The 16,820-nt window shown below is 34.2% G+C and overlaps 1 pseudogene; it reads left to right on the forward strand.

The window, feature by feature from the left end:
- The first annotated feature begins 248 nt into the window (after positions 1 to 248).
- LOC114162825 lies at positions 249 to 3,557 on the forward strand (annotated as a pseudogene).
- The last annotated feature ends 13,263 nt before the right edge of the window (positions 3,558 to 16,820 follow it).

Here is a 16,820-nt window from a genome sequence, read left to right on the forward strand (position 1 = left end):
TAAGGAAATTGATTCAATATTTAAAAAATTGACTAATTTCAATTTTTATCGAAAATCATTAAATTTAAAAGAAGTAAAATATATTTTGGAAAAGTCAAATTTAAAAAATGTAATCATTAAATATTAGTTGAAATAAGGTCATTCATTGCTTATAAAATACATTTTTTTCTTGTGGCCTTCGTTGAGTTGACTTCTTAGTCAACGGGTGGTTGCACCTTAATGCTATCATTGAATTACAATTTCTGAAGGATATCATCTTTTCCATTTTCATTTTTTGAGTTCAGACTTTGGAAATGGCTGAAGTTGTTCTTGAATTAGTGCTTGAAAATTTGAGTTCTCTTGTTGGAAAGGAGTTGGCACTTTTTTTGGGTTTCCATGATGACTTGGAAAGACTTGCCAGTTTACTGACTACCATCAAGGCAACTCTTGAAGATGCTGAGCACAAACAATTCTTAGACCGAGCTATACGGATTTGGCTTCAAAACTTGAAAGATGCAGCTCTCACTTTGGATGACATCATGGACGAGTGTCGATGTGAACTTCTGGGGATGGAGTTCCAAAGACGCTGGGGTGTATCAAATAAGGTACAAATCTTTGGTTCATTATCCTCTTTTCATCCCAAACACGTTGTTTTTCGTTACAAAATTGCCAAGAAAATGAGAAGGATAAGTAAGAGGTTAGAAGAAATTGCTGAAGAAAGGACTAAGTTTCATTTTACAGAGACGGTCTCCGAGAGAAGTGGAGCCAGTGATTGGCGCCAAACCACCTCGTTTATCACTGAACCGCAGGTGTATGGAAGGGAAGAAGAGAAGGATCAAATTATAAACTTTTTGGTTGGTGTTGCTTCTCGTTCTGAGAATTTATCCGTATATCCGATCTTGGGTCTAGGTGGACTAGGAAAAACAACTCTTGCTCAACTCATTTTCAATCATGAGAGGGTGGCCAACCACTTTGAGCTAAGAATTTGGGTTTGTGTCTCTGAAGATTTCAGTTTGAAGAGGATGACAAGGGCTATCATAGAAGCACTTACCCAGCGTAGCTGTGAGTATTTGGATCTGGAACCACTTCAAAGAATATTTCAAGATCTTCTTCGAAGTAAAAGATATTTACTTGTTTTAGATGATGTGTGGGATGATAAGCAAGAGAATTGGCAGAAATTGAAATCTGTTTTAGCTTGTGGGACAATGGGTACTTCCATTCTGATCACCACTCGTCTTTCAAAGGTGGCTTCAATCATGGGAACAATACCTCCTCATGCACTGTCAGAGTTACCAGATAGTTATTGTTGGGAATTGTTTAGGAGTCGAGCCTTCGGAGCAAATGAGGTTGAACCAGAAGAGCTAGTGTTTATAGGGAAAGAGATAGTAAAGAAATGCAGGGGAGTGCCTCTTGCAGCAAAAGCACTGGGAGGTCTTTTACGCTTCAAAAGAGAGGAAAAGGAGTGGCTCAACGTTAAGGAGAACAACCTGTGGAGTTTACCCCAAGATGAAGACTCTATAATGCCTGCCTTGAGATTAAGTTACTTGAACTTGCCCATAAAACTCAGGCCATGTTTTGCTTTATGCGCCATATTTCCCAAAGATAAAATAATAGAAAAGCAATATCTGATCGATCTATGGTTGGCTATTGGTTTATTTCATCCAGTGAAATATTAGAGGCTGAAGATGTCGGTGAAGGTGTGTGGAAAGAATTGTACTGGAGATCATTTTTTCAGGATATTGAGACAGATGATTATGGCAAAGTTAAAAGTTTCAAGATACATGATCTTATCCATGATCTAGCACAATTTGTTGCGAGAGATGTTTGCTGCGTTTCAAAACACAATCATGTAGCTACTTTTCCTGAAAGAATCCACCATCTCTCAATTTATAGAGAGGATTCAATTTGTTTGAGGACCAACATAAGGCCGCTACTATCCGGCCAACGTTTTCATGATGTATTAAATTGTCATTCTTGGCGGGTTCTTCACTACCAACTGTGTGGACCATTGGTCCCATCCTCAATTGGTCATTTAAAACACCTAAGGTATCTAAATCTTTCTGGGGGAACCTTCGAAACTCTTCCAAAATCAGTATGTAAATTATGGAATTTGCAGATATTGAAATTAGACAATTGTAGACATCTCCAAAAGTTGCCTGACAATTTGGTACTCTTAAAAGGTCTACAACAACTATCTTTGAAAGGTTGCTTCTCCTTGTCAAGCTTGCCTCCTCATGTAGGGAACTTGACATCCTTAAGGATTTTAAGCATGTACATTGTCGGCAAGCAAAGAGGGTCACTTTTGGCTGAACTAGGACCACTGAAGCTGAAAGGAGACCTTGAAATCAAGCATATGGGTAAAGTGCAAAGTGTAAAAGATGCAAAAGAAGCCAATATGTTTAGTAAGCAACTAAATAAGTTGCGGTTATCATGGGACAGATACAACACAAAGTTGGAAGTAGAAGAAATACTTGAAGTGCTTCAACCTGATCCCAAACAACTTGAGAGTATGACGGTGGAAGGATATAAAGGTGCTTATTTCCCACAATGGATGTCCAGTTCTTCTCTCCATCTCTTAAGCTTTTTAGAGCTCAATGACTGTGGACACTGTTTGAAACTTCCACAGCTGGGAAAACTGCCTTCTCTAAAGACTATTCGCTTGTGTGACATTAGTAATGTAAAATACCTATACGAGGAGTCTTGTGATGGTGGGGTAGTTTTCATGTCTTTAGAAATTCTGTCACTAAGGTATCTGCCAAACCTGACAAGGTTATCAAAGGAGGGTCGGGAAAACATGTTCCCTCACCTTTCCACACTTGAAATCATTGTGTGTCCTAAACTACTGAACGTGTCAGCAGGTTTTGAATGCCTTACTTGTGTTAAGGATTTGAGGATCAAAAGTTGCATAGAAGAAGTGGAAGGCGTGCATGTGGCTTTACAACATATGACTGCCCTGAAGAACTTAACCTTAGTTGATCTTCCAAACCTTGAATCCTTGCCTGATTCCTTTGAAAACCTTTCCTTACTTCACGAATTGACCATCCGCTACTGTTCCAAGTTGAGGTGTCTTCCAACCTCCCTAAGCCGCAGTTTGGAATATTTGACAATTTTTGGTTGCACTGAGTTAGAGAAGCGATGTGATAAAGAAAAAGGAGAAGAGTGGCCAAAAATAGCTCACATTCCCCATTTAAATCTTTCCATGTGGAGGTGAATATTATGATTGCTTCTCATTAAGGAGCATCCTGGGTCCTATCCTTCCTTATCTTTTCTTATAGTTTACCACATTTAGCTCTACAATGCTAAGTTATTCTAACTTGTTTTTTGGACCCCTTTTAGTGTTTTTATCAATGCAATTAGAAAGTGGATGATGGAGTCACACATGATTTGATAGTCATATTCACTCGATTCCTGAAACCGTAATAAGGCTTATTTCTGCTAAACGTTTCTAATGTTCTTCCTCAGAAAACGGTCTGTCATTTGTGCACTGTGTATTGAATAAAATTCATAAACTCCTTAGTTTCAATGAGTGTATTGACAATGAAAAATGGTTATAAAAATGTCTATTGTTTATGCAAAAACGATAAATTGATGGAGAATTTTCTTATTAGAGAAGAAAAATATAATCAAACCTGTCATATTAGTCAAAGCTAACTTATGCATTTTTGTGTTCTTGAACAAGTTAAATAAGAGAGCTATTAAAAATTGTATATTAATGTCCATTTACAAATAGGGGATTTGTTTTATACCTTTCTCTTTTCAATTTCTTCAATCAGTTTCGATGAATTTTAAAATATAATAAAGCTAGCATTGTATTCTTTTCCTGCTGCGGGTATTCGGTTTTCTGCTTATATACTTGACTTGGTCTCTCTGTCATTTTGTCTAGTTGTGGTTGAATTCAATATGTTCAGTGTCTTTGAAATCAAAATCTAAATAAGTCTTATTTCAATGAAATTCAAAATTATTTTGATTACTTTCCCTATAATGTTTCCTCTGCTGATACTTTAAGCCAAAACTACATAATCCCTCATTTTTACAATGCAAGAAGGAGGTTACATTCATGAAATCGTGCCTTGTCCATTGTTGGTTAAGTATAGAAAGCTTACAAGAAGCAGGGAGAATGAGCAACATGAAGAAAAACCCAAATCGTGACAGATGGGAATTACTCCTATCTATTTATAGTTAGTTGAGAAAGTAGCAAATGGTAAGTAGAAAAAATATCTAAAACTAGACGAAAATCTAAGTTCATCCATCTTAGAGGGAAGTTACTAGAGATATTGGTTATTATTTTCCACAAAATATGTTATAGTCGGTTAAAGTAGGATTTGCTTTAAAAGAAGAGAAATAAAGTATGATATTTGCTTACGATGTTGTGTCCGACGAATGAGATGCTGGTTAAGGATTCTGTTCACGTGAAAGGAGCAACGGACATGAGTTGTGGTGGGTGAAGAACATATATAATGCATCGAAAAGGGCACGTGTTGTGGTAACCGCTGGAGAGTGTTGATTGTGGACAAAAAGTTTCAGAACACAAGGACTGTAAGGCTCGAAAGAGAGGAAATGGGACGGTGATGAAGATCAGAATTATGAGGTTGCAATTTGTGTCCTAAGTGTGGTTAATATGTATGAGAGATTTTCAATGTTTTTAAACTATAATATATAATAGGCTAAAATCTTATTTTAATCCTCTGTTACTTATAAAAAATTTAATTAGATATTAATTTTATTTAATTCAATTTATTCTTTTAAAATTTTTAAAATTAATTCGACTAAATCTATGTTAAATTGACTTAAATTTTGGTTGAATATTAAAATAAAAAATTAAAAGTATAAATTGAATTAAATAAAAATTAGATATTTAATAGAATTTTGTTTATAAGAATTAGAGACTAAAATAGGATTTTAACCCGTTTAATATAATATAGATTATGGTCTAATAAAGTTCATTCAATATTATTAATTTAGAGTTAGCGAATAATATTAACATATATATATTTGTTGGTCTCGTTACCTTATATTAAATTAATATATGATTAAATCTAGGTAGTTTGATTATATGATATATGATTATCATAAATATCTTTTTATATTATATATCAAAAGAATATATGGTTAACTAATATATTATTGTTAATATCATACTAAATTATTATCTATGTGGTCAGTTTTATTATTTATTAATATTCTTTTATACTTTCTATCTTTAACAAATTTCATGGGCTTAAAAACTTTTTAAATACGTATAGTATTTTATTTAGGAAGTACAATCCAATTCATACTCACTACTATTCTCCTACCATACTCTTACTGGCATGAGTATTAAAGAGTCTTTTGTAGGTGGATCTTCTCATATTGGACAACGAGATTCCATTCCAGCCATTCAGGAGTGCTCAAGCCACCACTTGGATCTTGTCACCTGTCCAAAATGTTCCGGATCCCAGACTTAGGTAAAACTTTATCCCACTTACTATCATTACCTTGCGTAAAGATAATCATTACCACTGACAATGATCTTACCATGCTATCTATGAAGCCCGAATACAGATACGACACGGACACAGAAATATGGCTAAATTGAAAAAACATATAAGACACGGGACACGACATATATATACATATTAGTTTCAAAATTTTAACTGACACATCGTCAACTAATACAAAATTGAATCTAATCTATCTATCTAATATCCCAAAAAGTGAAAAATAGTGATTATATATGATTTTTTCCTTATTTTTAAAATCATAATAGAAACTTATGTGTTACGTTTACAAGTTTATTGGTTTTTTAGAAAATCATTGAATTTTTGGTTATTAACATTATGTTGGAGTCATATCAAAATCATGTCAAAGACAAAAGAATGTCTTTCAAATTGAACACTTTACCTATACGTGTCGGACATGGAACACGCTATTTGATATGATGTGTTCGGGCTTCACAGGCTATCATAAACATTTATAATTAAAATTTGGCAATGTATCTTGACACTCTATATCTTGTTTACATCAAATATTTTATTATAATATGACATTTTATTCAACATTTGTGAGAGATGTTGGATGCGTGAAATAGGAACCTTTATCTCACTCACAATAATGGCAATAATCACTCCTTCCTCAAACATAATTGTCTTAGTGCTTTCAGTATTTGCATCTTCATTAATCTTAAAACTATCATAATTTAAAAGAGAATTCAGGTGAAAGAAATCACCAACGTTACTGCCTAAGTCGTAAATAACATCTATAGCAATAGGTTCAATGGCCAAACCTAAATCAAAATCTTACAAATGAATTGGCATAATTACAACTTTAGTTATAATATTTTTAGGCTCATGTAGACCAATTGGAACCACAAGTTCAGAGTAAACCTAGACTAGTTTTTTTACTAGCCACTTGACCTAGTGTACCAATAGCATCTCAACAAAAGTGGAATCAATTTGAATTTTAGCCCTAGTATAATCAGAAAAATCATTGGATAGTTTCAAACTCTGGATAACTTTCAGCAATGCCTCCACTCATTCTAAATATCAAAGGTTAAGCTTCAAGAATGGTTTTGTCCATGATTGATCCACCACTAGCTGTAATTATCTTAATTTGATCCTTTATGCTTAATCCTTATAAAAAAATGATATAATAAATTACGTGGTGGCAATTTTGTAATTATTGTGAACTATATTACATTGGTTGTTGATTTAACCGATGTAATACATCATTTTTTAAAATTAAAAAATTAAAAAACATTTTAATCGTCACTTTTTTAAAATTAAACTTGATATTACATTGGTTATATATGGGAACCGATGTAATATATCTGCTTGATTTTAAAATAAATCGTCACTTCTGCTTCCCCTCATTCCATCTGCTTTCGTTTTCGTGTTAATTTCACTTCTCCGTTTTCCACCTTCGTTTGCATTGTTGCTCTTCCATTCGAAGCCGTCGTTGCTCCTCCATCGTCCACATCGTCGCTCCGCCGCACTACCGTTCAGTCACACCGTTTCACAGACCCAGTCGCGCGACCATGGAGTATTGGGTCTCAATCATTTTGTGCTTTGCACCGTCCAACCCTAGCCCTAAGCCATCGTTGCATCGCCCTCAACTCACGCCTCTTGGTCATGCTTTTTGGTGGGCTTCATACATGATTCTATAACGTCGTTCTCAACCACCACCAATGATGTCATTCTTCCCACCCACCACCAACGAGAGGGATTTTGTGTTCAGGTGTCGTGGGTTGAAGTGTGGTGGTTTAGGCGTTGTTTTCGGTGAACTTTCCAATGCTTAATGGCTTTTGTTGGCATCTAGGGTTTGTTTCAAGCCAATGTAACAATGTTTTGTTGAATAAGGAAAAATTTATTTGTGTGTGTTTTGATTTTGTTATGGGTTGTGTGTTAACTGTTGGTTTCTTTTGGCAGGTGAAAGGTTAGGGGTGTTTTACCCACTGACTAGATGCTTGCCATCTGTTTGAAGAAATAATGCCATGCTCTTTTGTGGTTCTTACAAATTGCTCACCAAGTGTTTGTCTTATTACATCTTAGATAAAGTTATGTTGTTTCAAATCTTCCTAAAAAAATAATGGATGCAAGTTAATTCATTATAATTTTAACTCTTTATTGTTGCAGGTTTTGGTTTAGAAGCTAGAAAAATCTGTATTCTATTTTTAAAAAAAATAGTATAGGATATTACATTGGTTCCCACGAACAACCGATGTAATATTTGCACATCATATTACATCGGTTTAGACAACCGATGTAATATGCCCTAAAAAACCGATGTAATATCACTTTATTGTACTAGTGCTTCATAAAAATAGTGAAACAGTAACAGCTCACTAAATTGACCAGGGCAAACAACACATAAATTCTTGAATCTCTCACAATGGTGATAAATACTCTTTTCTAGAAAATGTTGAGGCTAGGGAAAATTTTGCTGAAAACTTTCGCTACATTTCATCCTAAGTACTGAGTGACTGGAGTTGGATATTACGTAAGTCATTCCTTATATTTGTCACTCAAAAAAATTAATGCCTTCCTCTTGATAAAATTCTCATGAACTTCAGTTGTCTTCCTAGTTAAGCACACATCGTGGAACTTCAACAGGTGGTTGTGTGGATCTTCTCAAACCAGTCCATGATTATGGGTAGCCTCTTGATCAATTTATACTTCAACTCATAACTAGTTTTTGCTCGTTTAATATTTTATGGAATCTGCATAAGTCTAGGTAGGCAAGCATCAATAAACTCATTCGATGTCTTTTCAAGTGCAAGGCCATTCATTTTAGATTAGAATTCTGGTTCAGCAACTAATGCAGTCAACTAGACAATTTGGTATGGTCTTGTTGATTCTCTTCCTTTTGATGTAAATGATCTAGCAGAAACCTGTTCATGCGCTACAATAAAGCACACAAGAAAAAATAGCACTAAAATAGTAGTAGAAACAATATCAGAGCTTAATAAGTCCCTTCTCATTATTGTTTTTCCTTTGCTAAATACATTCTTTTGGGTCAATTTAGTGATCTATTCTTAGTTTTTAGATTAGATTTAGGTTAAAAGAGCATTCTAGGTTAGTTTTACAAATATAGCTTAATTTGGTGTTTTTAGTATTTTTTTAGTGTTAGTTGTAGAATTAGTCTTATAAATAATCTAGGTGAGTAGATCCTTAGTCTCGATATTAGTTTCGTGGAAAGTTAAGTTTCGACTTTATAAGTTAGTTTTATATTATAGATAAGCATTAGTTATTTTAATTGATAGTAAGTCTTAGCATAGAGTGAAGGGTTAGAGTACCGTTAGTTAAGTCGTATTAGAATTAGAAACTCAGTTTTAGTTTTGGTAGAGTTAGACATTTCAGTTCTTAGAATTAACATAGTTAATAAAAGTGAGTTCATCTAGTTAAGTCTAGCTTTAATTCCTTTAGGTGAATAAAAGTCTAACTTGTGATCAGTAACTTGTGTGCAAGATAACACATTCAAATCAAGGGATAAAATTTGATTGGGAATCTGAAAAGTGGGATCCAACAACTGCAAAGGAAGCTAAATAAAATTGGAAGAGCATTTGAAGTATGGAAGTTTGACTTTTGTGTTGACTTTCAAATCAGAAGTTCCAATCAGTGTTATTGATATCGGATAACAGAAAATATCGGATACCCTAAAAATTCTTTATAAAGTTATGGCAGAAATATTAGAATTAAAAGAAATATAATATATGGATATAGATAATTAAAAAATATATTTTGTCTAGAAGAATGTGAGAGGCGATCACTACCAGTGAGCAGCGGAGACCGGCAGCAACTGGCGTTGGACGGCGGTTATCGGCGATGAGCATCGGCGACCAGCAACAAGAGTAGTCCAAGAAAAAGAAGAAGGTAGACCTGGAAGGGTTAGTGGGGGTATTAGGTTAAAAGAAATGTTTATTGGGCCTGGCCCAAATTTTTATTAAAACATTAGTTGGGCTTTTAACCCACTTAATACACAGAAAAGAGAACGTATTCAGCCTTATAATTAAGGTTTCGTTGTGCTCAGCTGCATCTGGTAGGTAAGCTTTCTCAACATGTCGTTGCCGCTATTTCTTCTCCACTTCTTCTCCACGCCGTCCCGCCTTTTTCGCCGTAGCCGTTCCGCACCGGCCACCCATTATAAAAAGAGTAGCGGCAATGGCCGCCATGAGAAACCCGCATCACCACTGCATTTGTATGGCGACAAGCTAAGAAACCACCCTCGGTTTCCACCATAACGCCATCATAATTGATTTTTAATAACACTGGTTCCAATTGATGATTCCAGAATTATAAGCCCTCAAGGACATTAAAAGGGTTTGGAATAAAGTAATTGGTTGAGAAGAAAGCACCAATTCTACCAAAGATAGAAGTCAAACTAGTGAACAATGCAAAAGTTTAAATGTTGATCAAAGTTTGACTTTTTGATTTGGAGCTTGGAATGAAAGTGCAATTTGTGGAGACGGTTCCAGTCACTCAAACACATTTGTTGAAGGCTTAATCAACTAGTGGGAATGCTTCTGAAGGATGCCATCAGGCTGAAGTTACCCAATTTGAGGTAGTTACCAACCATAGTAATTCAAAGGAGCTTGGTTTATTTTCTTCTAGAAACTTGTAACTAGAGTAGTTAGCTAGTAGTTATGTAGTTGGTAGCTCTATATAGGAGTGAAAAACACATAATTTTTCATTCATCCACCATGTTATTAGATTCACCGTACACGGTTCTGCATTTTCTCTATATTTTTAGGTTTCATAGTTCATTTTCACCTTGATTTTGAGAAGATCTCTTGGAGTAGACTGGACAATAGGCTATTCACAAGGATTTGATCCAAGTTTTGGTACATTTTACAATTGTTTTTTTGAATTGTATGTTGCTTCTACCATGAATTTAGTGCATTTTCACCATTTATTTCAATTGATTCCTTTTCTTTCCACTTTTTCATGAGCAAACAACAAATGTTTAATGTTTGAGCTTTTGATGATTCATTTCACTTCGTGAATTAGTTTTGATTATATAAAAATGTTCAAAATTGATCAGAGCAAAAAGTACCCATACTAACCCAACTGAATGCACAATCATCCTTGGCTAAAGTGAATTAAATCATCATGAGAATTCTTCATCTAAGATTTTGAGTTTTGTTTCAATTTTGGTTTTCCATTGTTTAAATCATCGTTTCTAGTTTGATGAGTTTTTTTACCTATTAGAATGTGTTTTGGATGTTCGATTGGTAATATAAAGTCTTAATTCAAAATCCAATATGCTTAATACTGTTTTTCATGTGTTCATCTCATTGTTCAGCATTTTTGATTCATATTCATTCATTCGTGCATTGTTTTCCATGATTTTTTTATTCCTATAGCTTTGTTTTAGTTAGTCGAACATGTTTGAACACTTTCATTTCATTTTTTACCCGTAATTTCTGAGTTCTTATTTCAGTAGTTAAGTTTGTTGTTTCTCGTTAGCTAGTTAACCTAGGTTCTGTTTAATCCAATTCTCACTTGACATACAACCAAATGCTTTCGTTCCAATTCATTTATTCAATACGCATTGAAACGAGTTTATTGAGATGTGGAACTCATGATTTCATGTACTAAGTGAGGAAAACAAGTGTTGCCCACTTTCGAAAAGAGGAAGCTTCTTTGTCAACTTAGTTTCACTATTTTTTATGTTTAATTTGTGATTTTCTAATTCCAGTTGTTTCAGTGTGTTTTAATTACACTTTAATGTAAGACCCGAGAAATTTAAATAATTAATTAAATAATTATTTAATAAATACGGGTAGTAGGAGCCTTTGTGGCATTTAATGCAAATTGTTGTGATGTGCAAACGTATTAGCTCAAATGGTTGAGAGTACTTTATTATGTGAGAAGACTTGGGTTTGAGTCCTATGTATGCCAATTATATGATATTTTAAAATGTACATTATTTTAATGTTATGATTGAATGGGAGTAGTGATAATGTTATCCTAAAATCATAGAAATTACCATGAAACATGATTGGTTGAATTAGTTTTGCACTTGCATTATGAATGGTTGTGGTCAAATCTTGCTAAGAACGAATTTAACTTTCTTTTTGCCAAAATTTCCTTTGGCATGGAGATGAGAAGGCAGAGTAACCCTAGCTGCCAAGAGAGGCAGCCTAGTGGACTATGAGACAACCAATAATGGTCCTTGAATGGTCATTAACACCACATTCAAAGCTAATTTCGTTTTCTCTATCATTAACAAGCATTAAGGCTTGGTTAATGGTCTAACTAGAGAGTTTTTGGTGAAAAAAGAGAGACAAACATGAAAGGGCAGAGGAAAAACGAAATTTACAATGGAAAAGAGGGTATGAAGGTGTTTTTGAGTGGAATTGAGAAAAGCATCAAGTGCATTGGGAGAAGGCCAAGGTTAAACTAGTGGGGGCACAAGAGAAGTCACAATTCTTCCAAGTGAGCAAGAATTATCCAGGTAAAGGGAGCTATTTTGTGTATTCTGTATTATGTATGAATGAATGTGCCTTGCCATGACATGATTGCATGGATTTTCCCTTGTTTTCGTGCTATTTTCGTAGGTTTCTGGGTTTCCGCCTAGAAACTGCCTGACGGGCATGAGGATGCCGCTAGGCAACGCATCCGACTTTGCTTGTTTTTATGGATTTTGATATGAACCGCCTGGCGGCGATGAATATCCGCTAGGCGGCGCGACAATATTCGCATTTTCTTGGCTTGTTGTTGATGACTTCTGAATATGATTTTGTGAATAATGTCATGTGTTTGATATTATAAAAATTACAGAATTAGGGTCTGATGGTGCTTTGAAGATGTTATGTATTGTTAACAATGGATAGAGGTTGGGTTTTGGAAGGGAAGAACCCAAAACTGAATTATCATAGCTCAACAGATGTATGAGATATTGAGGATAATATCATTAGACGTTGGGTTGATAAATTATTTTTGAATACATCACAGGTACAACAACCTGGAGATTCACCCAGGCTCTAATGTACCGCCTGGCGGTACCCTGCTTGCCACCAGGCGATAGTTGGTATAGAGTCAATTGAGTGCATTTAATTATTTAGTTGTGAAAGGGATTATTGGAGCGAATTGTACTAGAGAAATTAGTCAATGAAATTTGGAAGGATTAATGTATAGGAATGCATTGTGACTAACGCAAGGGGAGAATTTGGATGGTATATCATGGTAGAAGTGGTTTGGTAATGAGTATAAAATCCTGTCATGGTGGTTTAATTAGTTGAGTGATAAGAAGAAATGATATAAAGTACCTATTAAAAAGGGTCAAGAATTTCGATACCTTAATGTGGGGATTGGTGACTTTTGTCCTATAAGTAGAAGGATGGATGTGAAGGTTAAATAGAAGGGATAGGTATAGGTTGATTGAATGTGTTGAATCATCATTTGGAATTTTGATCAGAATGGGTGTTGTTGGGTGTGGTGTGTATTGAGGACTTGGTGAGGTTATTTTGAAAGTTTGGAAATAATTGGATAAGAGTGGGGAGTAGGTACATAAGATTGAGGGATATTAGAGATGTTTACGTGTGTTGGACTACAGATAGGTAGGTCCATAGAGCAGGATTACGAGTAAGGAAGTTCGTAGAGCAGGACTACGAGCGGGGAGGTTCGTAGAGGCAGGACCATGAGCAGGCAGGTTCGTGTGAGCATCATAATTCTGAGTCCATGACTAACCATTTGTGTGAATTGAAGGTTGAAAAGCCTTGGGGGTTTAAGGTCTTGGCCAAGAACTAAGTATAATAATATAGCTGAGCGTATTTATATTACTTAACTGATGTGTTATTTAAATGATGAGTTCACCCTTTTTGTTTTTGTTTGGCAATGATCGTGTGACTTGTCACACGGGACCAAATGACAATACAGGTGATGCTGTTGACGCATAGCGACAAAGAGGGGGCTAGCTTGGGAATTTGAGTTAGGAAATTATTAGTGTTTTATACTATTTTTGATGGATTTTGGAAAATTGTAATAACTGTATTACTCTTGTTTTATTAAATTATAGCGCGTTGAATAATGTTTCAAATCTTCCCGCGTTTGGGATTAATAAAAGTTTGACGTTTGAATTTCTATTAATTATATATTTATTTTAATTAAGTAATTTCCAATAGGGATGTTACATGTTCTTCATGTGTTCATCTCATTGTTTGGCATTTTTGATTCGTATTCATTCATTCGTGCATTGTTTTCCATGATTTTTTATTCCTATAGCTTTGTTTTAGTTAGTCGAACATGTTTGAACACTTTCATTTCATTTTTTACCCGTAATTTCTGAGTTCTTATTTCAGTAGTTAAGTTTGCTGTTTCTTGTTAGCTAGTTAACCTAGGTTCTGTTTAATCCAATTCTCATTTGACATACAACCAAATGCTTTCGTTCCAATTCCTTTATTCAATACGCATTGAAACGAGTTTATTGAGATGTTGAACTCATGATTTCATGTACTAAGTGAGGAAAACAAATGTTGCCCTGCACTTTCGAAAAGAGGAAGCTTCTTTGTCAACTCAGTTTCACTATTTTTGATTTTTAATTTGTGATTTTCTAATTCCAGCTGTTTCAGTGAGTATTAATTGCACTTTAGGATCATTTTAATTGTTTAGATTGTTTGTTAATTAATTACATTGCACAATTCATTTTCATAGTGCACCTAAGCCTTTCTACAAAGCACCTTGTTTTCATATAATTTCATTGAGGAGTTTTTAAAAATTGTTTAGTTCGTGACTTTTTATCCATTGATTTGAGTATTTTGGCTTTCATAGTAAATATGTTTCATTTATTTTTAATCCATTTTCATGCATTACGTGTTGTCTTCGAATAGGTTTCATGCATCATTCTCAAGGCTATAAATGAAAATGCGAAATAATAGACATCGCTTTATGAAATAAATGTTGTCGAAATGGGTACATATAGATAACCCTTTTTCAAATAAACGCTATCTATGTTTTAATTATTTTAAATAAAAAATTTATTATTTTAAATAGACCAAATAGAGAGCGTTTAACTAAAAAATGGTCTATATATTAGAAATAGACAACGTTTAAGTAAATATTCCTTCATGCCATACATTCACATTTTCTCTTCTACATCCCTCATGCAGGAATAGCATCCGTGACTCCAACCATAGTAGCATCTGCGCTTTCCAACCACAACAACATATGTCGTTTCCAACCACAACAACTTTCATTCTTTGAGCGGGCGTTATCGATTATAGGTTTGGGAAAGTCTTCCGTCTTGTAGTAGCGAGTGGGCGCTCTCCAACAATTTTTGCAGCAACAGATGACTTCTCCCGTCTTTCGGGAGCGAACTAATATCAACGACAAGCAGCCACTAAAGTGGTCCTTCTCTATGTACCAAACTCTCTTCCTTTCTCTTTCTACCTTCTATTTTGTTCATTCTTTGTTCTTTTTTTATCTATTTTGGCCATCAAATGTTTGGGCCCTAAACTCCTAAAGTTACATTTGAAACTTGAAACCAAATATGCAAATAGGTAATTCTTGAAATGGCAGAGGGACTAGGATAGTAAATATAAAGGTCTAATAGGAGAGGAAATAATAGTGTATCCCTTATATCTGCTAATTATTTTTTAGGGAATTGATAGAATGTAGGGCAATTGTAGAATCTGAGGGGAAAAGAATTGATATTGAGGAATATGTAAATGACATTGACCCTAGTATTCTTCGATTCTTGCTTGTAATAGAAAAGAGGTTTGTTGTATTCCTGTATTTTATTGTTTATGTATATTATGTCTTCATCAATGTTTGTTGCTATATATTTGAAATGTGTATACATCTTCTTACTTTATAGAGAGTTCAACTGAATTAGACGAAGTTTTCAGTTGTCTGTTCCTGTTAATACTAGCTAGTATTGAATCGTTGGAAAGGTTAAGCGGTAGTGCTATAGATGAAGTGATGAGTATTGTATTGGTTTTATGGATAGATTAATCATTGTTAGTCAATACTGAGCATTCTCTTCTAGGTAGTTTAAGTTGTGATCTTGATTCATCATAACTCATTATAGTAGTTGTCTTCTTGTAATTCTTTTCTATTGGATTGGGTAGGTTGACATTGTAGTTAACTCTCAATTTTGTCCATAGTTGATTAAACTCATGTTCACACCATTATTTTGATTTTTATATAAGTTTGTTTAAGAGATTTATCTCATAGGAATTCTAATGGGTGCACATAATTTTATTGCATTTATAATTGCATGATAATACTTCAAGTTTATTCCATTCATGGTGGGATGCTCAACACGTGAATCAACTCTACAATATAGATTAGGGTGCTTTCATGCTTATGAATTAGTGGTAGGTGCATTCTATTTGTGAAGAAAATTCATTCATTTAGGCATTTGAATGTTTATTTCATATTTTCACTGCATATGATTTGGTTTGAACTCATTTTGCATATGCCACAGTCTAGTATAAATTAATGGGGATGTGCTATTGGTGTAATGTGATAAATTCATTGTTGTCTTGTGTTATTTGCCACTATCCTGCACTGATTTAATACTATCATGACATTCAATGCATTTTCTTATTTAGCTTAGCACTGCATCTAGGTTTATCTTCTTCTCAATTAGTTTAATTCATCTTTCTATTTTTTTTTTCCATCATTTTGCATTGCATTTATCATTTTGATGCATAAATCTGGTTCTGAATTCAATTATTTCTCTACTACTAAAATCTAATTCTATGATGTCATATAAAATCTAGACTTTGATGTTGTTCTCATCCTATAGTAGCACTTTATCAAAACAAATCTGATAATGCATAGTGGATTTAATTTTGTATTATAGCATCATGACAAAGCTTTCTGCACTTTTAATTGCATTTTCGTTGCACGAGTTGCTCGAATCGATCGAAATCACATTTTTGCTCAAATTTGAGAATTAAGGTTCACGAAATTGGGTACTTTGTGTGTTGTGCATGAAATCGAGTGATTTCCGTTTCTAAATGCAATTTAGATCAATTATAATTATTCTACACCATTACATTTTCAATTGCATTATCAAAAGATCCCGATTCGAGGTTACCATGCACTTGGTTCATGAACATGTTCTTGATTTTCAGCAGAGTTCGAGTTTGATGAAATTAGACCAATTTAATCATTGCATTAGCCTAGTTTTGATCATTAAACATTTTTTGAGCAATTATTATTAGCTAATTCATCATTCCCTACCATTTTGTGCATTACATGTCATGCATTCATGCATAGTTCTTAGCACTTTTTGCATTTGATGATTTTGAGTTTTATATTTTTAAGTGTTGATTTTGAATAAATTTCCCCACTGCAATTCAAGCATAAATATTGCATTTGACTTTAGCCATTTCCACGGATTGATTCCCAAGGTTC

This window comes from Vigna unguiculata, chromosome 9 (genome assembly GCF_004118075.2).
Source record: "Vigna unguiculata cultivar IT97K-499-35 chromosome 9, ASM411807v1, whole genome shotgun sequence".
NCBI classification, from domain to species: domain Eukaryota; kingdom Viridiplantae; phylum Streptophyta; class Magnoliopsida; order Fabales; family Fabaceae; genus Vigna; species Vigna unguiculata.